Source organism: Mandrillus leucophaeus, unplaced genomic scaffold, assembly GCF_000951045.1.
Source record: "Mandrillus leucophaeus isolate KB7577 unplaced genomic scaffold, Mleu.le_1.0 Scaffold773, whole genome shotgun sequence".
NCBI classification, from domain to species: Eukaryota; Metazoa; Chordata; class Mammalia; order Primates; family Cercopithecidae; genus Mandrillus; species Mandrillus leucophaeus.
The window spans coordinates 655,113-682,847 of NW_012108397.1; the positions used below are offsets into that span (position 1 = coordinate 655,113).

A 27,735-nucleotide genomic window follows, 5' to 3' on the forward strand; every position below is an offset into this window, starting at 1 on the left:
AGCCACTGCACCTGGCCAACCTGATAGTATTCTTAACACAGCTTGTTTTCCTGCCGTCATGAAAACTAGACTTGCTTTAAAGTCTTTAGAGTCTCAGTTCATATTCCAGGCATTGTTTTATATAAATATCATCTGTTTATTTTTTCTTTAAGCAAATTTCATAAACTCCATCTAAAAAAAAAAAAAAATCATCTGTCAAAGAAGAGCCTTTCAACTTCCAGTTCTGTTTATGTAAGAACACCCTTTCTTCAACCTGGAATCTTGGACATTTTGCCACATGCTGAATATTTCTACGACTTTCTTTTTGTGTCTATCACCTTGATGTGAGTTGTCACCTTAACTAGGTAAGACGGTTGTGGTCTGCTGAGTAGAACAAGCTACTTTTTCAAGAAACTAGCTGAAAGGTTTCATAACACCTGGTCTTCAGTGGGTCAAGGCAGTGCTCCGGGGCCAGGCCATCTGATAAAGGGAGTGGTAACTTTGAAGTGTGGCTTATAAAGAAGCTGTTATTTCCACAGCAAGGGAAAGCGGCAGTAAAGAAAACAGGGTTTTGCAGTTCCACTGGAAGGAGGATGGGGAAGGTCAGAAATCAGGGCGGGACCTTCGAGAGCAGCTGTCAGCACTGGGCAAAGGCTGAGACAGGTGAGCAGTGGGGATCTCTGAATGACATGCAGGGTTCTGTGCCTAAGACACACTTTTGTAGTCTTCATTGATAGAATCCCATCATTTTCCTTTTTCTTTTTCAGATGGATTTCACTCTCTTGTCCCAGCTGGAGTACAGTGGCTTGATCTTGGCTCACTACAGCCTCCACCTCCTGGACTCAAGCAATCCTCCCACCTCAGCCTCCTGAGTAGCTGGGACTGTGGGCACGCTGCCACCATGCACGGCTATTCTTTAGTTTTTGTAGAAACTGGGTCTTCCTGTGTTGCCCAGGCTGGTCTCAAATTCCTGGGCTCAAGTGATCCTCCTGCCTTAGCCTTCCAAAGTGCTGGGGATTACTGATGTGAGCCACTACACCCAATCCCATCATTTTCCTATATCGGTCTCTGAAATGTTTCAACCTGAAGACCTAGGCAAATTTCGTTCATTATTTGAGATTTTCCTGTGTCAGTAAAGGGCTCAGGTTGCCATACAAATATCATATACTGGGTGGCTTACGCAGTAGAAATTTATTTTCTTGAAGTTCTGGGGGGTGCAGTTTAAGACCTTCGGGGGGGTGCAGTTTAAGACCCAGCAGTGTTCAATTTCTGGCGAGGGTTCTCTTCCTAGCTTGCAGATGACCGCCTCCTCACTGTGCCCTCACATGGCCTTTCCTTGATGCACGTGTGCAGAGAGAGCTCTCTGGAATCTCTTTTATGAGGGCCCTAATCCCATCAGACCACCTTCATGACCTCGTCTAACCTTAATTACCAACCCAAAGCCCTATCTCCTAATATGTTGGGAGTTAGAGCTTCAACATATGAATGTTGGATGGGCACAAATACTCAGTCTGTAACAGCACCCTACCATGCTTTTGGTTGCTGACACTAAAATCCTCTGTCCCCTTCATCTCTCCTGCTTGAATCAAACTCATCACAAGTTCTTCTCCATTTGTCAACATTGACTTTAAATTAGGGCCATAGGCCGGGCGCAGTGGCTCACGCCTGTAATCCTAGCGCTTTGGGAGACCAAGGCGGGTGGATCATCTGAGGTCAGGAGTTCAAGACCAGTCTGGCCAACATGGCAAAACCCCATCTCTACTGAAAATACAAAAATTAGCTGGATGTGGTGGTGAGTACCTGTAATCCCAGTTATTTAGGAGACTGAGGCAGGAGAATCGCTTGAACCTGGGAGGCAGAGGTTGCAGTGAGCCGAGACCACACCACTGCACTCCAGTCTGGGCAATAAGAGTGAAATTCCATCTCAATAAACAAACAAACAAGGGCTGTAACCTCCTAAGTGGTTTTCTCTTCCCCTTCTATCTTGCCCATCCTCCAAGGTGATTTCTGCCTCAGGGCCTTTGCACTGGCTACCTCTGTGTATTAGTTTGTTCTCACGTGGCTAATAAAAACACACCCAAGGCTGGGTAATTTATAAAGGAAAGAGGTTTAATTGACTCACAGTTCCACATGGCTGGGGAGGCCTCACTATCATGGCAGCAGGTGAATGAGGAGCAAAGTCATGTCTTACATGGTGGCAGGCAAGAGACAGAGCTTGTGCAGGGGAACTCCCATTTATAAAACCATCTGATCTCATGAGACTTATTCACTACCACAAGAACAGTGTGGGGGAAGCTGCCCCCATGATTCATTTGTCTCCACCTGGCGCTGCCCTTGACACATGGGAATCATTACAATTCAAGGTGAGATTTGGGTGGGCGGACAGCCAAACCATATCACTCTGCCTGGGACTTCCTCACCTCCCCAGTCTGCTGCCACCTTATCAGTCTCAGTGAAAATGTTGTCCTCTCCGAAAGCCCTTTCTTGATCACTCTGTCAAAAGAACCATCCTCCACCTTTACTCTTACATTCTTCTGTTTTCTCTTCCAGACGTCTCGTGACAGGTTATCGCTTTACTTGTTTGTCTCTTTCAGGAAAAGAGAAGCTTTGTGAGAACAGGCCTTTGGCTTGTTCACTTCTGTGTTCATAGTGCCTGATAACCCAGTGGTTGCTCAGTCAATGTTTATTGAAATGAATGAATGAAGTCAACAGAGATTTATTGAGGCTTCCTGTGAACACTCCTATGCCCAGTATTAGAGGAGTCCCAGATAAATATAAAAATCCCCAGAGGCCGCAGTGAGAACACAGGTGTTCAGCCTGGCATGTTAAACTTTAGTTAGAGAGAGAAAGCAGGAATGAAACCAGCACCTTCAAGACGACTCTAAATGGCCAGTAGCAATTGGCTGATACAAATGACATGCATGAACAGAACTCGAGAGCCACTCCCCGCTGGCTGTGGTGGGAGGCTTCTGGGAGAAAGGGGAACAGAACCAGATGTCGAAGGAGAGGAGGCCTTCAGGATGCGGTGGGGGAGGAGAGAAAGGCAAGACACAGAGAGTGGAGGGCTGCAGAAGCTGGGAGATAGACCCAGGACCGTTTCCCTCCTTGGACATGTTCAGGACATTACCCTGGTCTTCCCCTGAGAGAGAACATGTTTTTCTCCACCCTGGATCATTGGTGCCTGGTGCAGGGCCCTGCACAAAATGGGTGTTCAAGGAATTAAAGAATTCAGGTTGGATGAGGTAGTTCATACCCTCCCTGGGGAGCTGGGACTTTATCCTGTGCGCTGTAAGGGACACTGAAGTTCTGATAGACACAGTGGCTGGAGGGTTGGCATGGCTGGGCCTGGAAGCTGGGGAAGCCTTAGAGGAGTCAGTTACCATCATCAGCCAGGCCTGAGAAGTGAGAAGGAGATGGATGAGGCAGGAAGAATCACTGAAAAGGACTTTGGGAAAAAGAAGCAACAAATTTGGGAGCCAACTGAACATGGATATGGGCGGGAGTTGCAAATGGCTAAAAGGAGCCAGCAGGGGATATTAAGGAGAAAGTCTGGCCAGATGGGAGGCAGCAGGGAGTGGTGGGGATTGTGGCAAAGTGGGGTGCCAGGCCCCTTCCCTAAGACAGACCATGACTCAGCACCATGTGAGAATTTAGGCCAGAGATGCCAGATTTTTAAGTTTTGCATGCGAGATCACCCATGTTCTCAATATTGGCAATTACTCCATATTACATAAAATAAATAACAAACACTTCACAGGCCAAAGAAGACACTTCCATGGGCCAGATGTAGTCCTGGAGCTGCTAGTTTGAAACCAGAGAGTGTGTGTATGTTAGAGGGGTGGAGTCTGGGAAGGGAGAGAATACCCAAGGTCACTGAGATTTCAATGCCACCCGGAAAATGATATGCCTTTTCACTGGAAAGGGGAAGTCGGAAGGAACCAGGGGCCGGAGAGGATGGGCAGGGAGTGGAAGATGCTGCGGCAATGGGGATGGTCATTTGACAGAAGAGGACACAGACTGAGAACAGCTCATCCCGAGCAAGCAGCTGGATCCCAAAGGCAGTTGGTCACAGGCTGGAGGGAGGGTCTGTCTCTGTGGTTAGTTGGTGATGGGCATGCAGTGCGTCGCTGGGACATTCTCTATGCTTCTCTTAAGCATTTGATTGTTGTAGATTTGGGGGATTTTTAAATTTGACTGATTGATTGATTGATTAAGATTGCATGATTTGCACCCTTGTATGAAGCAACTGTAAGAACACTGGTGTTAAGCCTTAGAGAATGGGTTGCAGAATATTTTCCTAGGTTATCAGTGGTCACCAACACCATCCCCATCCCTAAAAAGGAAGCGAGATAAGCCCAGCGCTGTAGCATAACAACCGCGCATAGCATGCCTAACATCATGTAAAGTCTTCTAACCCATACGCGCTGATGAGTCCTGGCAACTCCATTAGGGAGACACCACTTATCAAACCCTTTTCATGGCCCAGGTGAAATAACAAACTCAAGTTCACCCAACCAGGAAGGAAGTAACACAGCTGGGAGTCGAACCTAGAACCAAAATCTTTGACCCTAGCTCAATAATGCCTGCCTTGCACAGGCATTTAGCACTTTGCTGAGTTGACCCACCAGGCCACATGAGGTCCTTGTGGCTGGAGACCTGTGTGGCCAGGCTGGAGCCTTGCTAGGTGAGCAGGGGTGGAGGAGGGATTCCTGGGGCATAGCCAGGAGACAGCCTTGGTGGAAGAGTAAAGCGGTCCCTTCGGTTCCCCATGGTGGCTCTTCCAAGCCTTAACTCCCTTCCTGGTCCTCCCACCCCACCTGTCTCTGTATCCTTGAGCTCGGCCGATTCCTCAGACTCCTCTTGGGTCCGCATCCCAGGATGAGGGCTCTGAGGCTTTAGTGAGCATCAGGATCACTTGGCTAATTAAAAGCAGATCCTGGGCCTTACCCTGCATTCTGATTCTGTAAGTCCTTCATTTGGCCCTAGAATCTGCATGTTTAGCAAACCACAAGGTCGTGCTTCAGAGGTCTTCAGATAATGGCCGGGTCTCAAACTGCTGCTCCCTTTGCTTCCTGACCCCCATCTGCTGCTCACCTACCATCTCGTTTTATATACCTCATATCCTCCAGTATCATGAGTTAGTACTGGCGGTGTGCCCATTTTACAGATGAGGACATTGAGGCTCAGAAAGTTGAAGCAAATTGCCTAAAACCATCCTGATAGACCTGGAATTTTATCTCCACTGACTCTAACCACCTTGCTCTACTGCCTCTGCTAAATTAGCATTGGTGCCCTGGAGGTCCCTTAGCGGAGAGTTTACAGGAAGGACCGAGAATGGTGTGATTTAGCAGCGTGTTCAATCTGTAGACTATAGGGGAAGGGGGCATGAAACCTGGTTGATGCCTTGGCAACCAGAACTTTCCTTGTGTTATCTTCATGGGCTTTTAGCCCTCGTTTGAACAGCTGACATCATTAGTCAGAACGAACCACCCGGAATCGGTTCAACTTTCAGAAGCTAAATGGGAATCAAAATGTGGAATGACCCAGGGACTGCTCGGTAGGAAAACTGAGTCCTCTTGACTCAGAGTGGATCTTGTAACCTCCAGGGGCTTGGCATCTGGACATGGGGCTTGAAAGAGAACAGACTGGGGAATCACACCCCAACTGGGCAGCTGTGGCACCTGGACAGGTGATTAAAATAACAGTTCTACCTGTGACCCAGCAATGGCACTTCTGGGTATTTATAGAGAGAAAGGCAAACATCTGCCTTTTTCCCACGGACTGGCACACAGAGGTTCATAGCAGCATTATGCCTGACATTATGCATTTCCTGTAGTGGAGGAAACATCCCAGCTGTCCATCAGCAGGCCAACAGCTAAACAAACTGATACAGCCACACAGCTGACGGCTACTCAGCAAGTTAAAGGAAGGAAAGGAACCAGGATACAGGCCACACCATGGATGAGCAAAAGAAGGCAAACAGAAGAGCACTTTCTGGGTGATTCCACTGCTAAAAACTTCTGGCCGGTGCGATAGCTCATGCCTGTAATCCCATCACTTTGGGAGGCCGAGGTGGGAGGATCACTTGAGCCCAGGAATTCAAGCCCAGCCTGGGCAACGTGGCAAAACTCTGTCTCTACAAAAAATATAAAAATTAGCAGGCATGGTGGCGCATGCCTGTAACCTCAGCTACCTGGGAGGCTGAAACGGGAAGGATGGCTTGAGCCCAGGAGTTGAAGCTGCAGTGAGCCAAGATCACGCCGTTGTACTCCAGCCTGGGTGACAGAGCACGACCCTGTCTCAAAAAGCAACACAAACAAACGCAAAACCTTCTAATACAAGCAAAACGAACTGCTGGTAAAATAAGACAGAAAGGTAGACTGAAAGAAGGCATGCACATACGAGGGAACTTTCTGGAGTCCTGGAAATGTCTTCTATCTGGGCAGTGGTTACATGAATATATGTGGTTCTCAAAAGTGCATCTAAGTGTACACTAAGATCTGTGCATTTTACTATATTTAAACTGCATCTTAAGTAAACAAATAAGTAAAGGGCAGATACCTCTGCCCCAGCCCTGGCAACCGAGTCAGCAGACCTAGGGTGTGGTCCACGCGCGTCTCCATGATCAGCAAGTGCTGAGTGTTGATGCCCAGCCTGCGGTGGGCACCACCAGACACTAATTGCTAAAGTCTCTTCTGGCTTTAGCAGGATGGTTGAGTCTTTGCAGTTGTGGAGCATTTACCATTAGTCTGTTTTTAAGCATAAACCTAATTGGGGTCAAAGTCTGGTCCCAGGGCTGTCTCCTGATCGTCAGCACGACCAGCTGTAAGCTATGGACAAAGCACCCTCAGTCACCAGGCAGATCCTGGCCATGTGCCGGGCATCACAGGGCCCTCCGTGCTGGGAACAGAGAGCAGTACTCACTTGCAGGGCTGCAGACATACATCAGGCATTGGGCGTTGGGCAGAACCAGACAGGCACTCTGTGATCAGGTTCTGTCTCCCTGGAAGCCCTCCAGATAATGATTTTGGCTGTGTGTTGAGGAGCTATTGTGTTATAGACACTATGCTGGTTGTTTTGGGTGTGTGTTTAATTATATGAGCAGATGCATTCTTAGGGGCTAGAGCTCAGAGCCCCTCACTTCTCCATGATTGCCTGTGTTTCTCTGTATAAGTGACCTAACCTCCCTGAGGCTCAGCTCCTCATCTGTAAAGTGAAGACAGTGGCCATACTTCTTCCCTCACAGAGCCTTTAGCATGGGGAGCATTTAGTAAATGTTGGCTATTATTATCTAATTTAATCCTTATAATAACCCTATAGGCAAGGTGCTATCCTTTTTTTTTTTTTTTTTTTTTTTGAGACGGAGTCTTGCTCTGTCGCCCAGGCTGGAGTGCAGTGGCCGGATCTCAGCTCACTGCAAGCTCCGCCTCCCAGGTTCACGCCATTCTCCTGCCTCAGCCTCCCGAGTAGCTGGGACTACAGGCGCCCGCCACCTCGCCCGGCTAGTTTTTTTTTGTATTTTTTTTTTAGTAGAGATGGGTTTCACCATGTTAGCCAGGATGGTCTCGATCTCCTGACCTCGTGATCCGCCCGTCTCGGCCTCCCAAAGTGCTGGGATTACAGGCTTGAGCCACCGCGCCCGGCCGGCAAGGTGCTATTCTTAACTGCAGAGCAAAAACCGAGGCTCAGAAAGGTCAAGTCCCTCGCCCAAGGTCATACAGCTAGAAAATGGAGGAGCTGGGACTGAAACTCGGGTCTGCTTAACTCCCGACTCTGTTCACTGCACCATACTGTCATCAGCTTTGTGCAATGGGGATCAATACAAAAGACCCCGCACAGACTGGATGGAGAAGCCATTGCCGGCTGAGTGAGAGCCTGTGCTTCCGGAAGACTGTGTGCACTGGTTCCAAGAGTGATTTCGCATCCCTCTTCTACCAGCTGTGGGACCTTAGACAAGTTACTTAGTGCCTCAAGCCTCAGTTTCTTCATCTTTAAAATGGGAGTGCTAATACCAGCCTTAACAGGCTACAGTGAGGATGGAATGAGTCAATAGGTGTAAGGTGTATAGAACGGCACCCAGCATACGATAAACCTTTTGTACTTGTCAGCTGATATTTGCTGTCATCTGCGAGGTCACACACCTCTCTAGGTTTGTGACTGAGCTCGGTGGGGCTCCAGGTTGCAGTAGGATGGGAAGTTGTCCTTCATGCCTTTGAGGAAGTGACAGGATAGCCTCCAGGTGGCATGTGGCAACAGGTGTAGCAAAAAGCCTTTTTGAACCATGTCCAAGGACTCGTAAGCTCTAAAATTAAACCATCTTTTGGATTCTCTCATTTTAAAAACTCAAAGCCTCGTTCCCAGGCTTCTGTTCCTAATCGTCTGGCTCTACTCCCTTGCAAGAGATTCGGGCTGATGGTTACTGTCATGTCTAAGTAAACGATGAGCTTCCCACCCCACTGCCCTGGCTCTCGGGTCATGGCAGCAGGTACTCGACCAGACGGGGCTGAAGGTGAACAAACAACCTTTTCGTTTGTTTATTTTGTATGCTCGCTTTAGTGTTTTGCCTGTGTTGCGGGAACCACAGCATGGGTTTCTCAAGCTGCTCTGTTTTCTTTGCATTGAAAACAAAAATAAAAGGTGAACCATCAAACCGTGACGTCTGGCTGCCTGCGTGAAACTCCACGAGGGCTGGTTTATAAATTTAAAATGTGCGACCGGCCGGGCGCAGTGGCTCACGCCTGTAATCCCAGCACTTTGGGAGGCTGAAGTGGGTGGATTATCTGAGGCCAGGAGTTCGAGACCAGCCTGACTAACATGGCAAAACCCTGTCTCTACTAAAAATACAAAAATTAGCTGGGCGTGGTGGCGGGCGCCTGTAATCCCAGCTACTTGGGAGGCTGAGTCAGGAGAATTGCTTGAACCCAGGAGGCGGAGGTTGCAGTGAGCTGAGATTGCACCACTGCACTCCAACCTGGGCAACAAAAGCAAAACTCCGTCTCAAATAAATAAATAAATAAATAAATAAATAAATAAATAACTGCACCAGGCTGAAAGCAGAATGGCAGTACATAATAGAGCATCCCTTCTGGAGTCAAAGCCCCGCTTTCTTCTTGGCTGCATGACCTTGAGAATGTGTCACTCTTCCTCTGTGAGCCTCAGTCTCCTCATCTGTAAAATGGACATAGTCATGGCGCCTGCCCAGTGGGACTGTTGTAAGATCAAGCAGGCAAGCTCTTAGCACAGCCTCAGCAAGCCTCAGCTTCTGTGGTCATCAGTATACCAGGACCACTCTGAGTTGAACTGTTCAAGCTCTGGGTCTCTCGACAACTGGCTGTGTAACCTTGGGCAAATTACTTCACCTCTCTGAGCTTCAGGTTCCTCATTTGCAAAACTGAGGCCCCATGTTCTATCTAAACGGGTTGTACTGCATATTAAATTCTGGAAATAACTACCTAAGGCAGCTTGGAGCAAGAAAGAGGACAGGCAAGAAGGGCCATAGAAGGAAGGTACTGGATCCCCAAAGCTGAAAGATGATTTACCTGGTGGCTGTGAGGAGGGAAGGTCAGCCTGACAGAGGACACAGAAATATCCACTGCTTCTTTTTTTTGGGGGGATGGGGGGCACAGAGTCTCGCTCTGTCACCCAGGCTGGAGTGCAGTGGCGTGATCTCGTCTCACTGCAACCTCCACCTCCTAGGCTTAACTGATTCTCCTACCTCAGCCTCCATAGTAGCTGGGATTACAGGCACCCGCCACCACACCCAGCTAATTTTTGTATTTTTAGTAGAGACGGAGTTTCTTCACCATGTTGGCCAGGCTGGTCTCAAACTCCTGACCTCAAGTGATCCTCCCACCTCAGCCTTCCAAAGTACTAGGATAACAGATGTGAACCACCACGCCCAGCCAATAGCTTCTAAACTTGAGTAGCCCCAGCATCTTCCCCGTTGGGCTTGTTTTTACATCTGCTGGTAGAATCAACACTCTTTGGGAACATATGGATCTATGGACTTTGCTTAAACATATTCAGAATCCAAGATGTCATTTACCAAAAAAGCACACGAGGGATAAATATCCCTCAACAGCAGAATTCTTTATTTTACAGAAGCATTCACTAGGAAATTCCTTTCAATGTTATGCGTCCCTCATGTACGTAATATGCTACTTGATTTACAAATAAGGCAGTATCGTGCAGAGGTAAAGGGTACAGTTATGGGAGCAAGATCACTCCCCACCCAGCCCCAGGTACCCCGATTCTGCCAATTACCAGCTGCAAAACTTTATATCCCTTTGCCTCCATTTCCTCATGTGTAAAAGGGAGATTCTCGTACATAGTGTCTGTTTCACCTACAGGTTGCATAAAGAATAAACAAGATAACTATAGATTGCATGAAAATAATTCTTGTAAAGAAAACTTACTACCACACAGTAAAAGCACAATATACATGGGTAGTATTCCTTCCAATACCATTTTCTGAATGGCTTCTATGTGTTTGGTGCCATCTGCCCTGTGTCTGCCTTCGTAGAGCCTAAACCGGGGATGTGGGCTATGGATGTAGAAACAGGCAACAAATAACATAAACAAGGTGATTACATGTTGTGATCATAGCTATGCCCAAAACCAGCAAGATGCTAAGAAAGAGAACTGCGTGGGCAACTACTTGCAAATGTCCGGTTTGGAAAGCCTCACTGTGGAGGTCACATCTAAGTGACAGATGAGAAGGAGCCAGTGAGGACAGTGGGGCCGCAGCCACTCATTTCAAACATGAAGGTGCACATGCCTCCTGTAGGATCCAATCCGGCAGGTCCGGGATGGCCCTGAGTGTCTGCTTTGCTTTGCTTGCTTGCTTTTTCTTTTCTTTTCTTGTCTCTTTTCTTTTCCCTTTTCTTTTCTTTTCTTTTCTTTTCTTTTCTTTTCTTTTCTTCTCTTCTCTTTTCTTTTTCTCTTCTCTTCTCTTCTCTTCTCTTCTCTTCTCTTCTCTTCTCTTCTCCTCTCCTCTCCTCTCTTCTCTTCTCTTCTCTTTTCTTCTTTTCTCTTTCTTTTTTACAGAGTCTCACTTTGTCATCAGGCTGGAGTGCAGTGGCACGATCTCAGTTCACTGCAACCTCCACCTCCCAGGTTCAAGTGATTCTCCTGCCTCAGCCTCCCAAGTAGCTGGGACTACAGGCGTGTGCCACCACGCCTGGCTAATTTTTGTATTTCTAATAGAGACAGAGTTTCACCATGTTGACCAGGATGGTCTTGATCTCTTGACCTCGTGATCTGCCCGCCTCAGCCTTCCAAAGTGCTGGGATTATAGGCGTGAGCCATCGTGCCTGGCCTTGCATTTCTAACCAGCTTCCAGGGCTGCCGACACTGCAGGATCACACTGTGAGTGGCCAAGGACTAGCAGAGGACAGAGGACAGAGGCTGGATCCAGGTCCACATGGCAGAGTACCTTGAAGGCAAGGGGGGAGTTTGAATTTTATTCTCAGGATAGTAGGAAGCCAGACAGAGAAGTGACATGACTGAAGGATGCTTCTAGAAACTCATTTTGGCTGCTGCGTAAAGACTTGTTGGGGCCAGGGCAACCGGGGAGAGACCAGGTTGGAAACTGATATCGTTGTCCAGGTGACAGTGGCTTAGACAAAGGTGGTAGTGATGGCAGAAGCAGGAAGTAGGTGGATTCGAGACCTCTGGACAGGTAAAATCAACCGCACTTGCTGAGGTGTTAAATAAAGCAATCCGTCATAAGATAAGATATGTGCTTATCTTAATTTTTTACAATAGTATAGAGTAGTAGCTCTCAAGCAGGGGTGATCTTGCCCTCCCATGGGACATGTGGCAATGTCTGGAGACATTTTTGGTTGCCCCAGCTGGGAAGACGCTACTGGTATCTAGTAGGTAGAGACCAGAGATGCTGTTACACTACCTACATTGCACAGCACAGCACCCCCAGCAAAGAATTACCTGCCAGCATGTCAATGGAGCCAGGGTAAAGAAACCTTGGGTAGAAGTACATGAAGGCAGCAGGGCGCGGTGGCTTATGCCTGTAATCCCAGCACTTTGGGAGGCTGAGGCGGGCGGATCACGAGGTCAGGAGATCGAGACCATCCTGGCGAACACGGTGAAACCCCGTCTCTACTAAAAATACAAAAAAATTAGCCGGGCTTGGTGGCGGGCACCTGTAGTCCCAGCTACTTGGGAGGCTGAGGCAGGAGAATGGCGTGAACCCGGGAGGCGGAGGTTGCAGTAAGCCGAGATCGCGCCGCTGCACTCCAGCCTGGGCGACAGAGCAAGACTCCGTCTCAAAAAAAAAACAAAAAAAAAAACAAGAAGTACATGAAGGCAGAAATGTCCTGCCTGCCCCACCCCCATCTGACCCCCACAGCCCAAAGATAACTACTGTTCCCAGTGTGCGTGATGGTCCAGACTTTGTTCTGTGCATATGCGCAGATTTCCTGTGAGCCTCCTCACCACTGAAGTAATGCTTGGGAAATGCTCAAAACTTAGGAGCCCTGAGCCCGCCATAGGAAAAGACATCTGTTCACTTTGTCAAATCTGTTCTATTCCTACCCCATGCAGAAGGTTACTGCCATGTTGCCCAAAACTGTATTCATTCTATCAGTTGTGATATTTTTTCTTTTCTCCAAAGAACCCTCCAAAACTTGCTATCCTTGTGACCTAGGCAGCCTTCTCTAACTGGGACTAACTCATGAAACCTGAGAATTTCAGTGCAGGAAGAAATGTTGGGATAATATAGTCCTACCCAAGTTCTTACTGTACAGGTGGGAAAACTGAGGCCCAAGACGTCTTGGAAGCGGGGAAATCCCCTTATAATAAGTAGTTTCTTCTTCATTTACTGGGATATTAATTTCAGGTTTTCAGTGTAATGCACGGTTATGGCTTATGTTTCTGATTTTTTTTTTCTTGGTCATGTCTATGTGTGAGGTTGGTTACAATGGCTGACAAAAGGAACATTGTTAACCTTGTACTTCCTAAGTGCTGTGACAGGTGGTCTCCAAAAGATGGGAGGAATTTTGCCAGTCTGCGAACTTGAACCCTGTAGTCTGGGAAGACCGGTTGAATCTCTTTTCACTGGCTGAACTGAGCGTCCTCTTCACGTACCCATCCGTGGGTACCGCAGCTGCGCAGAAGTCAGCTTTGAGTTCAAGCTTACACGTGGAACGCTGCAGCCTGTGGCCATCCTCCCGTTATCCATGCTGTCGTCCCTTTAAAGGCCCCCAGAGATCTCCAAGTGAAAAGAACCATGTCAACCCCATTAGAACCCCAAGCCAGGACTCTGCAGGTCAGGGAGGCCGACTCCATGGCAGCAATGAGGGCCCCAATAGCTGGAATCCAGTCCCGCCGTCCAGTGCCCCGAGCCCAAGGGAGGGACACTGCCCCCTCGTCCCACTGAGCCAGTAGAGAGAGGCGGGAGTCTCTTGAGAGGCTTAGGAAGGCACCCTGGGAAGTCTCCGTCCTTATTTTCCCAGACCCCCCAGGTTGGGGGTAAAGGGCGTGAGGGAGTCTGGTCTTTGATTCTTTGGCACTGGGGAGCCATTGACTGTTCTTAAACAGGGAGTAATCAAATAGAAAACGGCTATTCTAGGAGGATCAAAATGGCAGAGTGTGCTGGGTGCATTGGATGGACAGGAAAGATGGGGAAGGAAGCCCGTAGGTACGGTGAGGAATAAGAGTCTACCCCAGAATGGCAGCAGTGAAAACAGAAAAGGGGGAAGAGATGGGCATTTGTGACTAATGGATGTTTGTGACTTGACTCTGATTGAGGGAGAGCCAAGGCTCATAGATGACCTCGGTTTTGACCCCAGATGAGGAAAATGGTGACTCTGCCGATGCGGGAAATGGGCAAAGTTTACTTAGCCTCTCCCAGCCTCACTTAAGACATCTGTAGAATGGGGTTGTATATGGAGTGGTGGGGAGGATTAAATGAGATTGTACATGGAAATTAACCCAGGCCTGAGGGGAGTGGCAGGCACTAGGACCATGAAGAGCCTTACGAGCAGGGCTGTATCCTGGGGGGCCGTAGGGAGCCATGGAGGGATCTTGCCTGAGGGTGGGATGGTCACATTTGCCTTTTGGAAGGACCTCTCTGAGAGCAGTGGAGAGACGGCAGGCCGGGGGCAGGGAGACCACCGGGGAGGCCTTTGCAGTCCGTATCCAGGTGAGGTGTGGGGTTGGTCCGGACCAAGCAGAAAGTGGGGGACTGTCCCGAAGCGGGCCGGCTTCCTTGTGTGCCTCCTCCCCTTTGTGCTTGGGGAAAGCACTGGGAGGAATGCGAGGTGGCTAGCATGTGTCCCGGCAACCCCACTGTGGGGGGGCTGTGTGTGACTGATGGACCATCTCTACACAAACCCCGCACTGGGCCAGCCCCTCCAGCAGCTGCAGGACAACAGAGGCTGAGCTGTTTGACCAGAGAGGCCATAGCTATCCAGTGGGAGTGTGTGGCCCCAGTCACTCACCCTCCTTCCAACACAGCACCCCTATCCCCCAACCCTCGATCCACCCCTCCCCGAGTCGGATCCCCATCCCCCCATGCCTCCTCGGGGGCTGGATCTTAATTCACCCTGTTCCCACCACTCTGCCCTCATCTCTTCCTCCCCTGCGCTTCCGCGGGTCCCCTGCACTTCTGCTCGCTTTTCCCTCATCTGTGCTGTCCATGCCTCTCTGTTCCTTCCTGCCCTTGGCCCCTAGCATGTGGTCTCACTGCGGCTTCTTCTCTCTTTGCCCATCTTGGGCATGCAGGAGGCTGAGGGCAGAGGCTGGTGATGTCTGTAGGTCCTAGCACCATGTGCAGCCCGTGGGGAGGAGATGGAGCCCCAGGGGCTGTCTGCCTGCTCCGTCAATCCATCTCTGCTTCCTTTCTTTTCTCCTGTATCTGTCTGCTGGCCGTGGATCATAACCTTGACAATAACATTTTCAAGGGCAGGCCGAGTTCTTCCACCCTCTATTTCCTGCTGACAGCCCAGAGGCATTCCCACCACGGTGATTTATGACCCTCTCTGTGTGGTGGCGTCTTCTAGGGCAGTGGCCTAGGACATGTTTTCCAACTTGCAGCCCTGGGACTCTGTCCTTCTTCCCTCACTGCTGAGGCCACAGCCCTCTCTCGGTGAGTGATCTTAGCAGCCATCCTCAACACACCCCGGCCAAGGAAAGAGCTCTGATAAAACCCTTAGACCCTGACTATCAGCCCCCATGCCCGAGCCCCCATTTTGCAGGTGTGAGTGACCTGACTGTGCAAGCTGAGAGGATGCATGGGCACAGGTGGCATTAGCTGCTTACGCTATTGGCACCAAGCTGACCTCAGAAAAGGGGTGTGTGTGTGTGTGTGTGTGTGTGTGTGTGTGTGTGTTACTGTTTTAGTCACTTATTTCATTTAAAAATTTTTATTAGGTGTAGGAGTGGTTTTGGTTCATACAACAGAAACGTTGCCAGGTCCAGCTGGATTTCTGGGTCCAGTGGTACCCTCTGGAGTCTCTCTCCATCTCCACCTCGGCTCGCGTTAGCTCCCTGCTGGTCCCCTCCTCAGGCAGCCTTTCCCCTTGCGATGACAAGATGGCCACCAGCAGCTCCAGGCTGCATCCCGTCCTTCCTGCAAACCCAGAGGGGCAAGGAAGTCTCAGTGTTTCCCCCAACGCAAAGAACTGAGCCTCACTGGTTCTGCCTGGGCCATAGCCCCACCCCCCCGAACACAGAAGAACTGATTGGCTAGGCCTGACCACGCCCAGCCTTAGAACCTGCAAGGAAGAGGCCCTGCCTGGTAGGCAAGCACATGGCATGGCCACCACATCACCTGAGTGCTCAGCAAGGTAACCCTGGGCAGCCCAGCTCACCCAGCCCAGCATGGCCATACCCCGGGGCCTCCAAAAGCCCTTGTTATCCAACAGGCTTGGATAGCTTTACACTCCAGAAAGACATTAGCATTCTACTTGAAGGGTGCCTGCAGTGGCTTCTTTTCTGATAACAAGAATCATTCCTCAGTTTACCTGTTTGTGACATTCCTATTTGGTGTTAGGCTTTTGTAAACAGAGGGCATACCTGTGGGGTCCTGGCACTGGGTCATTTCCCCGAGATGCCATTGCCGTGTCCCCAAGGACCTGGGTGACTTCTACATCACTGCCTGTGACCTCAACTATCTTCCTTCCTCTTACAGCGGGGACGAGACGAGATCACAGCCAGGGAGCGTTGGGATGATTCCATTTACAAAGATGATGTTTGTTGAATGGATGTCTGGAGAGAGCCAGCAGCCAGAGGTCAGCAGCTTTGCTCTGCCCCTCCAGAGCCCACCCTCACTGCACTACCATCCAACCATCCATGCCCAGCTCATAGGTGGCACTCAGGAAATAGCGGCTGATATTTGGTCATTATATATATTTTTGGAGACAGAATCTCGCTTGCTATGTTACCCAGGCTGGAGTACAGTGGCGTGATCTAGGCTCACTGCAACCTCCGCCTCCCAGGTCAAGTGATTCTCCCACCTCAGCCTCCCGAGTAACTGGGATTACACGCACCCTTCACCACACCCGGCTAATTTTTCTATTTTTTTTTTTAAGTAGAGACAGGGTTTCACCATGTTGACCAGGCTAGTCTTGAACTCCTGACCTCAGGTGATCCACCCACCTCGGTCTTCCAAAGTGCTGGTATTACAGACATGAGCTACCATGCCCAGCCGTTGTCATTACTATTGTTACTGTGCTGGTTGTTCAGCCTGGAAGTTTCTCCAGGCTCAGGAAGCAGTCTTGACCCTTGCTGGCCTTCACCCCTCTGGCTGCCTCCATTCCATGCCTAAACATGTGGAGTTACAATTCCTTAGCTCATCGTTTGGATCTAAACACCTCAGAGGATAGAGATGATGCTGGTGTAGCTCCTGGCCTGAAGGAACACTCATCGATGTACCAGAGGCTGGGACACCCACCATGGGGCTTTCAGGAGGATGATCTGGGTTTGAATCTGCACAGTGCTGGTTATGAGCCTGTGATCTCCACTCTCTTCCCTCCTCTTACAGCAGGGATGAGACAGCAGCCAGGGACTGCTGGGATGACTCCATTTACAAAGATGACGTGCAAAATGTCCAGCTCAGTGTCTGGTACCGGGGCAGGGCTCCAGGCCTGTGGGTTGAGATTCGTCTGTGGAGCCCAGAAAGGGCAGAGACTTCCTGGACATAAGGCTTCAGGCAGCCCCGTGAGCCCTGGATTGCCAGGGGCTGACCCAAGGTGGCAGAGAGGCCTTTCCAGCATTCAGCCTTGACCCCTGTCTTCCAAGGCAGGTTACTTAAGACAGTGGCATTTGTCTTTGCTACTGACGGCCTGGGACAACCCCTCGTCCCCTTCCCTCTCTCTGTCATTAGCAAACCTCTGCTTCTGACCTTAGATAAAGGAGTGCTTTGTTCATGGAACTGGTGTGTAGATGAAAAATTCCCTCTTTTAGAGCAGGGCTTGGGGGCCGGTGAGAGACAGGATTTTAGAGGGATTGAGAGGATGGACTCTGGACTCACTATCTGTCTCACAGCCGAGCTCTGCTACTTATTAACATGAGGCTTTGGGCAGGTTAAGGAACCTCTCTGGGCGCGAGTGTCTGTGACTCTAGCATGGGATTGGCAGTGGTGGCTGCTTCGTGATGACATGAGGTCATCCAGGCTCAGAGGAAGCATTTGATGCGTTTTAGCTGTTCTGAGCACGATGTGAAGATGCATGCTTTTAAAAACGAAGGCCCTCTGATCAAATGTGTACCCCTCCCAATTTGGAACCTGACATACATTGTCTAGATCCACTTAAAGCTGCAAGAGCCCTGCTGCCAGATACCGGGGCAGGGAATCTTACCCTGGGAGACAGTCCAGGAAAAGCCAGTGAATTCCCTTTAAATTATACAGGATTGTGCCTGTGGCCCTTGTGGTAGGTTAAATAATGCCCCCCACCCCACCCCCAAAAGATCTACATCCTAATCTTAGAATCTGTGACTATTTACATTATATGGTAAAAGGTGTGATTAAGTTAAGGCTCTTGAGACAGGAACATGATCCCGGGTTATCCAAGGGAGCATGATGTAGTGCCAAGAGTTTGTTGTTGTTGTTGTTGATTTTTTTGTTTGTTTGTTTGTTTTTCTGAGACAGAGTCTCACTCTGTCACCAAACTGGAGTGCAGTCGTGCTATCTCAGCGCACTGCGACCTCCACCTCCTGGGTTCAAGCCATTCTCCTGCCTCAGCCTCCCCAGCAGATGAGATTACAGACACATGCCACCACGTCCAGCTCATTTTTTGTATTTTTAGTAGAGATGGGATTTCACCGTGTTAGCCAGGATGGTCGTGATCTCCTGACCTGGTGATCTGCCAGCCTCGGTTTCCCAAAGTGCTGGGATTCCAGGTGTGAGCCACCACGCCCAGCCCCCTAAGAGTTCTTATAAGGAGGAGGCAGGCAGGCCAGAGTTAGAGAAGGAGGTGTGGTGACCAAAGGAGAAGCCGGAAGGATGTGCTTTGAAGGTGGAAGAAGGTTCCAGCAGCCAACAAGGACAGGTGGCCTCTAGAAGCTGGAAGAGGCAAGGAAATGGATTTCTTCCCTGAAGCCTCCAGAAGGCTTTAGGGAAGCCCTTGGTCACCTTTATTGTAGACCTCTGACCTCCAGAACAACAAGAGAATACCTTTGTGTTGCTTGAAGCCACTAAGTTGGTGGCAGTTTGCTACATCAGAAGTGGCTGGGGAAGCAACATGAAATTAACACAGCCCTTGTTGGGGAGGTGGGTAGCCATTTATCAGGTTTTCACCCACATAGAGTCAGCTGAAGAACAGTCACTGGTCCAAGTCACCCCACCTGGCCCCTGGAGGCCCCTGCTGGGAAGAGCAGCCACCACTGCCATTCCCATGCTAGAGGCACAGACACTCACACCCAGAGAGGTTCCTTCATCTGCCCAAAGCCTCATGTTAATGAGTAGCAGAGCACGGCTGTGAGATGACTGCCAATTTCCCTTCCTCCTCCTCGGCCTAGATCACTCATCCTAAATGCAAATATGTTTTCAGTAGTCATTGCTTCTCTGGGGAGGAATTTTTTTTTTTTTTGAAGTTTGCAAATCTTTTATATTTCCAGCTGTTGAGACAGTATTTTTGAGAGCTGACGTTACTCTAGCGGCAAAACCAGAGCCAGCTGTTAAGCAGCCAGAAAGCTACGGTAATTGAATAACATGACCATTTCTCTTTTAGCACGTTTTTCGTTTTTCTTTTCTAGAAGTTGTAGGCATCTATTTAGTTTGATTATCTGTCATCTTAGTGAAGCTGCATCTACAACAGTCAGGTCATCCGATGTCCCTTCAGTTGTTGAGTCTGTATTTGAAATGCCATACCTGACGTCATCATGATGAGGATTAGAAGTGGCGGGAGCAGGCCCGCCACACAACATGGGGAGAGAATCGTTTCTGACCAGCTGTCCATTTTGATGAACAGCATTTTCACTCATAGACCGTGCTCTCTTTAGTCTGCCGACTGCACAGTTTTCTTCATTTTCAGGGGTTGTGGGAGATCGTTCTAAATCCAGAAAATCTAGTGGTCCTTCACTTAGCGTGAGTACGTAGGTGGTGTTTTTAGCGCCAGGGGTTTAAAGGGAGTTGATTGAATAAGGTCAAGATCTGCTGGTCTTGAAAGTGGAATATCTTCATTATTTCTTGCAACACCAACCCTCTCCAGAACCTGCATGATCACACTAGCATCTGGAACACAGCATTTGGCAGTGCTACTCTTTTTTCTTCCTTCCTTCCTTCCTTCCTTCCTTCCTTCCTTCCTGGACAGAATATTGCTCTGTCGCCCAGGCTGGAGTACAGTGGCATGATCTACTGGCTCACTGCAACGTCCGCCTCCTGGGTTCAAGCAATTATCTGCCTCAGCCTCCCAAGTAGCTGGAATTACAGGCGCCCACCACCACACGCGGCTAATTTTTGTATTTTTAGTAGAGACGAGGTTTCCCCATCTTGGCCAGGCTAGTCTTGAACTCCTGACCTTGTGATCGACCCGCCTCGGCCTCCCAAAGTGCTGGGATTACAGGTGTGAGCCGCCGTGCCTGGCCAGTGGTGCTACTTTTAACTTTTCTGGGACCCTCATTCGCTGACCAACACTTTCGGTCTCTTGCATTTCGTATTGAATTCAACTGATTTCTGCCATCTCAGCAGCAGTGGGAGAAGGAAGTGCTGCCCCACTCACAAATGTATACCAACTACTGCTTGCTGTTTGGCACGATTTGCTTCTACGCTTCATACTAAATCTTTTGACTTGCTTCAATGTGCATGTGCTGGATTGAGAGCCACTTTTGTTCCACTGGGCCCACAAGAGGGTCCCAACGAGGGCCGCCGCTCACTGGCTTGCGAGGGCGTTCGGGAGGGTGCTCTCAGAGGTCGTTAGCCAAGCACGGAGGCGCCAAGGCACAGCACTGGCATAGCAGCCTGCAGAGGGCCCCTCTGGGGAGGAATCTGAGAAGCCCACAGAACAGCCTTCCCTGTCACTTTGGGGGTTTCTAAATTAGAGCCATTCCAGGTGGCCCATGGAAGTACCTCCCCTAGTCCCCAATTGCACCTGCTGCCGACCCTAGGCCTCCCTCTCCAGGCTGCCACTGCCTGTCTTTGTGGGGAAACTGGCTGCGGTTCCTGCAGTGGGATGGATACGGGCCCTTCTGTCTTGGGATAAACCTTTCAGCAGCTGCTTGAGATCACAGGCTGGCACCTAACTTGGAGTTATCTTTCACACACCCAGAATGGCAACAGCCCTGTGGCACTGTTCTCTGGCCTCCCCAGGCTTCCCACAGCACATGACAACAACAGCCTGTTGTGTGCCTGTCCCCTGTGCCGGACCTGGACTCTCAGAAGTGGCTGGGGAAGTAGACAGCATTTTCTTTTTATTTTATTTTTTTCTTTTTCTTTCTTTTTTTGAGAGAATCTCACTCTGTTGCCCAAGCTGGAGTGCAGTGCCATGATCTCCACTTATACTGCAATCTCCATCTCCTGGGTTCAAGTGATTCTCCTGCCTCAGCCTCCTGAGTAACTGGGATTACAGGTGTGCACCACCACACCTGGCTAACTTTTGTTTTTTGGGGGTTTTTTTTGTTTTTTTAGTAGAGATGTGTGTTTTTTTTGTTTTGTTTTGTTTTTTTAGTGGAGATAGGGTTTCACCATGTTGTCCAGGCTGGTCTCGAACTCCTAACCTCAAGGGATCGTCTCGACCTCCCAAAGTGCTGGGATTACAGGCGTGAGCCACTGCGCCTGGCCACCATTTTCTTTTTAACAGATGAGGAGATGAAGTGCATTGCCAAGGGGTGTACAAAATTAAATCTATATCACACAGACTCCAAAATCCATCTATATTCCACTCTACTGCTAAGCCAACTACTGATTTCACTCAACAAATTCCACCATACCACGGTGCTGCGCTACTCCTTCATTCAACAAACATCTGTTAAGCTCTTCTGGTCTGTGCCAGGCTTGTTCTTGGACTAGAGAGAGCAGTGAACGAAAATGACAAAAATTCACACCCTTGAAAACTTACCTCCTGCAGCCACACTTTCCAACAGAAATAGAATTCAAGGCCCATATATAATTTTAAATTTCCTGGTAACCACACCTTTTTTAAAAAGGACGAAGAAACAGGCAAAATGAATTTTAATAATATATTTAGCTTGATATGTTCAAAATATGTCATTTCAACATGTAATTAATATAAAAATGTTAGTGAGGTGTTCTTCCTGTCCTCCTAAGCCTCAAAACTTGATGAATGCTAGTTCCCTCTGGCCACCCGTCAGCAAGCTGGGTGTGATTGTTGTCAGGTCACCTGGTAGAGCTCAGCCCCCCATTCTGTCCACCAGTCCGTTCCTGCCACGTGCTCCTTGGGACTGCACTGGCCACAGCAGTGGACTCCGTGGCTCCCTGTTGCTGTGGAATTGGGGAACCAGCATTTCTCTGTGGATTTAGAGAGGTGCTGGGCCTCAGCTCAGAGGGCTAGGTTAATGCAACCCTCAGTTTGTACCTTGTCCTTGTTAGTGGGCTTTACAGAGCCGCTTCCTATCCTTTCGTTGTTATTCTTTTATTCCTCTTTTCTCCCCTCTCCCTTTCCATCCAGGGCACCCATCCTAACATGTTCCACGTGCCTCTTGTTGGCTGTGGTCTTGTACATTGTGTCTTTCTCATTTCCCTGGATGATACTGGGTTCTGTCCCATTCTGATTGGCTATCCCCTACCTCACTTTTTTCAGCCAGCAATTTTATTTTCCCAACCATAAATTCAAGAGCTCACCTGCAGCAACACCATCCAATGGAAAGAATTCAAGACCCATATATGATTTTACTTTTTCTTTTTCTTTTCTTTTTCTTTTTTTTTTTTTTTTTTGAGACAGGGTCTCGCTGTGTATCACCCAGGCTGGAGTGCAGTCGTGCAATCTCTTCTCACTGCAACCTCCACTGCCCAGGCTCAAGCAATCCTCCCACTTCAGCCTCCCAAGTAGCTGGGACTACAGGCACTCACCACCATGCCCAGTTAGTTTTTTGTGTATGTATTTTTTGTAGAGATGGGGTTTCGTCATGTTGCCCAGGCTGGTCTCGAATTCCTGAGCTCAAGCAATCTGTTGACCTCAGCCTCCCAAAGTGCTGGGATTACAAGTGTGAGCCACTGCACCAGCCTGCCCCATATATAATTTTAAATTTCCTGGTAACCATATATTTTTATAAAATGACAAAGAAACAGGAAAATTAATTTTAATAATATATTTTACTTGATATATCCAAAATATGTAATCAACATGTAATTAACATAAAAATGTTAGTGAGATTTTTTTTTTGTCCTGATAAGCCTTGGCGATCTGGTGTGTGTTTTACACTTTAATAGCACATCCCAATGCAGACTGACCACATCTAGAGTCCCATAGAGTTTATTGGGACTCTCTTGTCCCCAAAGTTTGTTCCCATGAGTCCCCCACCCTCATTCATCTTCTCTAGGCTACCTCAAAGGAACTGGTTTTGCCCTCATTCTCTAGGATGTTCTAGATTCTTCTCTGAGTCCCTTGATGAGTCTCTTGACTCATTGATTCTTCCTTGAGTTCTGAGATTACTACCTGCTAGGGCTTGCCACATCACATGTCACTTTGTCCTCACATCACCCCCGTTCTGAGACTCAGGGAAGAGCTGGCTCAGGGTTGCACACCTAGTGGGTACTGAGCCTGATTCCAGACTCCAGCAGCCCGAGCACAGAGCCCAGCTCCTAACTGCATCTGCTGCCCAACTGACTGCCCTCGGCCTTGACCCAGCAGGATTCCCAGGAGACGTGGCTTGTGGGAAAGAAGCCCAAGCAGTCCTGGCTGAGCTACTTTTTCTGAGATGTGTTGAGAGTATCAATTATGTGTGGGTCCTCAGAGACCTGCAACTCAGTGGCTTACTCAAGGCAAAAAGTTCCCTCCCCCTCACTTAAAAGACGGAGTCAGTCCTCGGCCCTGAGTTTTCATTCCTGTGACTTTGCTGTGTGTGCATCTCACTCACTGCATGGTGTGCACCTAGCTCATCCACCCATCCATCCCCCACTCAGAGACACCCAGACTGCCTCCAGCCGTCTGCAGTGGACAGCCTCACCCACGGCCCCTGCGTGGGATGTGAACTCAGGTGGAGACCTGCCGTGCTGTGCCAAAGTGAGCTTGGACTACTTTGCAACAGGGCCAGAGTGAGCTTGGACCATTTTGCAACAGCCAGTTGTGCACATCTCCCTACTCTGAGTTCAGTGACATTGTGTCAGTAGCTCGATAGTGCTGTGTTGGGAGTATTTACACCACAGCGATGGGCAGTGGCAATCACTACAAATCTGGGCTGTGTGTGTATGCATCTGTGTGTGTGTACGTGCGTGCACATGCACACATGTGAAAGAGAGAGGGGGAGGGAGAGAGAGCCAGTTTACCAGCATACCACTGTGATGGGGTATGTGGAGGCTTTGTTTTCTAGAGACATGGTCTCACTCTGTTACCCAGGCTGGAGCGCAGGGTGTGATGATAACTCACCGCAGCCTCAAACTCCTGAGTTCAAGTGATTCTCCCACCTCAGCTTCCTGAATAGCTGGGACTACAAATGTGTGCCACCAGCAAGAGACAAGGTCTTTCTATGTTGCCCCAGGCTGGTCTCAAACTCCCAACCTCAAGCAGTCCTCCCACTTCAGCCTCTCAAAGCACTGGCATTACAGACATGAACCACTGTACCCACCCTTTAATTTTATTGAATTAAGTGCTTCCAGACTGGTACCAGAATGGCCATCCAATTTTACATGTCATTTCAAAAAAATTGTTTTCCCAATTTCCAATTTAAAGAGATTTGTGAACAAGTATGTGCATTAAAAAACAATGACAACATAATTTCAAGTCACTTAGTAATTCAGCTAGTTGGCCCTGAGATGTAGTGCGGAATTCTAAACATAAGTGTTGACTAGAATTTAGTTTCTAGTTTTGGCATTCTAGGACTCTTTCAAATGCAGGGGACAGAAAACTCAATGTAATGCGTGAGCTCTTATCACTGAGCACGCCAGGGGTTGTTCTTCAGACACATCATGAGGACTCACTCCCTGTCATTTGGTTCTGCTTTTTGCTGTGTTTATTCATTCCCAGGCAGGCTTTCTCTGCCCGCCACTCTGAGCTGCATGTGCAATGGAGGAGTGTCTCTTTCTCAGCAATTCCAGGGAAAGTTGAAATTTGAAACTCACGGGCCCAGCGTGGGTTACGTGTCCATCTTGAAATTATCGCTGTGCCCCAGAGTGTGGGAACGCCCTGATTGGCCAGGCCTGGGCATGTGCCTGCAACCTTGAGCCAGAATCAAGGTCAACCGTATGGACTGAGAATGGGGAGGGCCCTAAAGAAGGAAAGCCAGGCACTGTTCCCAGCAGGATGGGAGTGGCTGCTGGGCAGGTAACACAACAGCATCCTCTCAACTTCTCTGGGGTGCTTGAGACTGACTGGTGCCCCGCCGTGTTGGACACCTCCTCCTGTGACCTTTGGACCCTGTGTTTTCAGGGCTTCCTGGCTTTGCTGACTGAAGAAGCCTTCTCTGCATCTTTACCCAGGCCATCTTCTTACCCTGCTTCTGGCTGAGGCAATCTCCAAAAGCCCCGTAATGAATCACTCACCTCATTCCTGCCAAGCGTGCGTTGTGACCAGTGCTCCGATTACAGGCACAGGCTCTGTGTACTCTCTCGTCAGGATGGCATCATTATTGCCATTTTACAGATGAGGAAACCGAGGCTCTCAGGGGTGGAAGGAGCAGCTAGTGAAGCAGATGCACACCACGGTCCTTGCCTTCAGCTGCCATAGCCCTCCACTTCCCTGATATAGGCGTGTCTCTGTCACCAGGGCCCTCCAGCTCTGAAACGATGTCCCTTTCCTTGTGGTATCTGCATCCAGCCAGCTGCCACCTTTCCTCCCACAACTGTGGGCCTCTCAGCCTGTGTGGGCGGGCTTAGCTTTGGCTATACATGACAAAAAAAAAAAAAAAAAGAAAAATCAGATTCAATAAGATAGACCTTATTTTTCTCTTATGTAAACAAAGTCCAGAGGTCAGCAGTCCAAGGCTGAAAAGGCAGCACCGTGATCCTCAGGGACCTAGGTTCCTTCTGTCTTGTTGCTCTGCCATTCTCTACCTCACACCCCAGTATGGCTGCTTGAGCTCCAACCATCACATCTGCACTAGAACCAATAGGAAGCAGGAAGCAGGGGGAGACATGTCTCTTCATTTAAGAATGCTTCCCTTCCTGAATGTGCCCCACCTGCTTTACACACTCTGCTTATATCCCATTGGCCAGAACTTAGTCACATGCAACAGCTAGTGAACTGCCTAACAGGCTGGGTACTGCTATCTTTATTCTAGGAAGTCATGGACAGCCAAGCATCAGCTTACTATGGAGGAAGGGGAACATGGATATTGGGAACCACAAATAGGCAAAATTAATATTATCATTATTTTTTGAAACAGAGTCTCACTGTGTTGCCCAGGCTGGAGTGCAGTAGCATGATCTCAGCTCACTACAACCTTTGCCTCCCAGGTTCAAGCGATTCTTGGTGCCTCAGCCTCCTGAGTAGCTGGGACTACAGGTGCCCGCCACCACGCCTGGCTAATTTTTGTATTTTTAGTAGAGATGGGGTTTCACCATGTTGACCAGGCTGGTCTTGAACTCCTGACCTCAAGTGATCCGCCTACCTCGGCCTCCCAAAGTGCTGGGATCGCAGGCATGAGCCACCCCACCTGGTCAATCGGCAAAAGTAAACCACCCTGCTGACCAAATGGAAACGTCAGACCAGTGAATCAGCACGCTGTCTTTTCTTTCTCTCCCTCCAGCACAGGGAGAAGGAGGAAAGAGCAGCAAGCTCACTGTGCCTGGAGGTGAGCTGTACTGGACAGGTGACATCTCACCTTGGCCAGGTCTCTCTGGTGCATTCCTTAGAAGGTCAGCCCCATTTCCGGCCCTTAGCTGGGACCTGCTTGGTGTTTACAGACTGATGATGTGGCAGGGGGGAAAAACACCCAAGATGTGTCCAATGAGCCCTGTGAAATCGGTTTCCAGCATGTAAGTTTCACCAGGGCTTCTCTCTAGACAATGAGACTACTTCTGAATGGCATGCTGGCTGCGAAGAAAGTCCATTGTGTCTTTGTCTAGTTCAAGGAGACTTTTTCTTTTTTCTTTTTTTTTTTTGAGACAAAGTTTCATTCTTGTCACCCAGGCTGGAGTGCAGTGGCATAATCTCTGCTCACTTTAACCTCCACCTCCTGGGTTCAAGCGATTTTCCTGCCTCAGCCTCCTGAGTAGCTGGGATTGCAGGTGCCCGCCACCACGCCCGACTAATTTTTTATATTTTAAGTAGAGACGGGGTTTCACCATGTTAGCCAGGCTGGTCTCGAACTCCTGACTTTCAGGTGATCCACCCACCTCGCCCTCCCAAAGTGCTGGGATTACAGGCGTGAGCTACCGCGCTCAGCCAGTTCACAGAGATTTTAAAATCCAGGAGAGCAGATGGTTGTGAGGGTGGGCTAGCCACGGGTCGGGGGAATCATAGCGCCAGCTTTTCCCTGAAGCATCATGTCTTGGCAGCACCAAACACAGATGAGGAAACTGAGGCTCTGAGGAGCGTAAGGAGCAGCTAGTGAAGCAGATGCATGCCAGGGTGCTTGCTTTCAGCTGCCGTAGTCCCCCATCTCCCCAATCTCCATGTTTCTCTGTCACCAGGGCCCTCCAGCTATGAAATGATGTACCTTTCCCTGTGGTATCTGCACACAGCCAGCCAACCACTCCACTGGATAACCCTACACGTGGATAACACACTCACCCCTCAACCCTATGAGACCAGTAGTATATCCTAGCTGCCGCTGGGCAGAGGTGGGATTTAGCTCCCTCCTGTATGCTGATGAGCCCTGACACTTCTCTGTGAAGTGGGGACCATAGCACTTCCTTCCCGGGGTGCTGGGAGATGATGTGTGAAACACATTAGCAATACCATGGAGGTTGTGAGCGCTCGGTCCAGGGTAGATATTTTTTATTACCCAGTGGGAAAGAGGGGCTAAGCGAAGCAAACGTGGGCTGGATTGCATCCCCTCCAAATTCCTATGTTGAAGCCCCCTGTCCCCAGTACTCAGAATGGGATTGCATTTGGAGATAAGGCCTTCACATAGGGGATTAAGATGAAGTAAAGTCATATGAGTGGGTCCTAATCCAATATCACTCGTGTCCTTCTAAGAAGAGGATCACTTGAGCCCAGGATTTCAAGACCAGCCTGGGCCATA

At 49.2% G+C, this 27,735-nt stretch overlaps 1 protein-coding gene and 1 pseudogene across 2 annotated transcripts in view; one reads left to right on the forward strand and one right to left on the reverse strand.

Annotated features, from left to right (window-relative positions):
- Positions 1-27,735, forward strand: part of TMEM51 (transmembrane protein 51) — an 86,892-nt gene that overhangs the window by 36,877 nt on the left and 22,280 nt on the right. The window lies entirely within an intron of this gene.
- Positions 19,089-20,117, reverse strand: LOC105529610 (annotated as a pseudogene).